A 2,162-nucleotide genomic window follows, 5' to 3' on the forward strand; every position below is an offset into this window, starting at 1 on the left:
GGCAGATGTACATTATAAAAATTAAATTCTGGTTAGTATCAGACTGGAGGGAGGTAGGACTCTTTAAACATGTGTTGGGAAGCATTCTTCTTTACTGCTTTAATGGAATCAGCAAAGTCTAGTTAAAACAAAATAGCCCTGGCAACAGAGGAGTAAAGAATATTCACCAGTGCTGTGTGTGGTGGTGCAAGGTTGTAATCCCAGCACACAAGAGGGTTGAGGTGGGAGGATCAAGAGTTAGAGTCAGCCTGGGCTACAGAGGAAGACCTCGTCTTCAGGGCTAGAGTTAGGACTTGGCACTTGCTGGGCTGGTGCTCTACTGCTGAGCCATGCCTCCAGCCCTCTTGGGAAGATTTCTAACTTAAACCTACCAGGTCAAAGGTTACTTCTTACAACACAGCCTCAGGGGAAATGCCCAGGCCTTACCACACTAAAAATCAAGGATGTTCAAGTCCATATATAAAGTGATGTAGTCCCTGCTGCTGTAGCTCATATTCCAAAATTCAGGGTTACATAAAAATTAATGAAGGGTTCAATGTTAAAAAGTGGTTAGCTGTGCATTGGTGGCCTGTAACCCTAGCTACTCAGGAGGCTGAGATCTGAGGACTGCAGCTCCAAATCAGCATGGGCAGGAAAGTCTGTGAAACTCATCTCCAGTTTACTACCAGAAAGCTGCAAGAGGAGCTGTGGCTCAAACGGTAGAGTGCTAGCCTTGAGTGAAAAAGTCAATGAATGGTGCTCGACACTGAGTTCAAGACTCAGTACTGGAACAATAAGCAACAACAACAAAAAGTGGCATAGTATTTGCATATAATCTTCTCATCCCTAGATGACTTAGAATAGTTAATACAATGTAAATGCTAAATAGTCGTTCTACTGCATTTTTTTTGGTAACTAAGAACAAAGGTCTGTACATGTTCTATGTTCTACATAGCGACGCAGCTGTTTTCCCTGAATAGTTTCAACAGGAGGCGAGCGGGGCCCATGGCTGAGAAACCCGGGAACACAGAACATGGCCATCCTTCCTCCTGCTCAGGACCCATCAAGTCACCAGGAGCTGAGGCTTGCTGGTCAGGCCTTCCTTCCCTGTGGCGGGGAGCAGACAGCTCCGGCACGTGCGTGTCCCCTCCGGCAGGGCAGTGGATGAGAGACCACAGACTAACAGGCCTGGCGAGACCCCATGGGGGACAAGTCCAGAGTCCGAGCCACTGCAGTGAAGGTCATCCCAAGGTGAATGCAGAAGATGTGCACAAAGAGGGGCCATGAGGCGTTGCCCGGTGAAACCACGAAGAGACGCAGTCCCAGGTCTGAGGCCTTCCCAATACTGGTTTCAAAAGTATTTGCACCTTAAACATCTTTAGAAATAGAAAAGGAAACTTAAGGTGACAGAGGAAGGGAATAAACACAGAGATAGTAGAAGGCAACAGCTTAAAACCTCCATTCACACTGGCATTCTGGGTACTGCAGTCACTGTGAATGTACCTCAGCAGCAGATGGGCTATTTTGTGCGTGGAGTGCTGGTGCTGGGGATTGAACTCAAGGCTTTGAACTCTTGCTTGCCCCCCCCTTTTTTTTTGCTCAAGGTTGGCACTCTACTATCTGAGCCATACTTCTCACCTCTAGCTTTTTGGTGGTATTAGAGCTGAGGATCTCTCAGGTGTTTCTGCCCTGAGGTGGCTAAGAATCTAGACTTTCAGATCTCACCCTCCCGAGTAGCTAGGACTACAAGCTTGAGCCACTGAGTGGAACCATGGTTTGCTTCTACCCTTTTGGGGCACTGTTGGCTCATGCGTCTAATACTAGCTACTCAGGAGGTCGAGATCTGAGGATCATGGTTCAAAGCCAGCCTAAGCCAGAAAGTTCATGATACCCTTACCTCTAATTAACCACCACAAAGCAGGAAATGACGCTGTGGCTCAAACTGGTAGAGCGAAAACTAGCTCAGGGACAGTGCTTGGCCTTGAATTCAAGCCCCAGGTCTGGCAGGCACACACACAAATATTTATACGAGTTACCTGTATATTTGGAGTGGTGTGTTGACATGTGAAGTCCACGGAAAAAGAGGGACACAATGGCCATGTGAAATTATCCTTACGATAGGCAGCATTTGAATGGGGGGCTCTTTAGTTACTCAAGAGTTTTGGGCAGAGCAGACAGGGCAT

At 47.3% G+C, this 2,162-nt stretch overlaps 1 long non-coding RNA gene across 1 annotated transcript; it reads right to left on the reverse strand.

Annotated features, from left to right (window-relative positions):
- Positions 1-793: 793 nt before the first annotated feature.
- Positions 794-1,568, reverse strand: LOC105993645. Its single transcript, XR_001175470.1, has 2 exons — positions 1,446-1,568; positions 794-1,355 (listed from the first exon to the last, which is right to left on the reverse strand). It is a non-coding gene; the product is annotated as an uncharacterized LOC105993645 (long non-coding RNA).
- Positions 1,569-2,162: the final 594 nt, after the last annotated feature.

This window comes from Dipodomys ordii, unplaced genomic scaffold (assembly GCF_000151885.1).
Source record: "Dipodomys ordii isolate 6190 unplaced genomic scaffold, Dord_2.0 Scaffold98, whole genome shotgun sequence".
In the NCBI taxonomy this organism is placed as follows: domain Eukaryota; kingdom Metazoa; phylum Chordata; class Mammalia; order Rodentia; family Heteromyidae; genus Dipodomys; species Dipodomys ordii.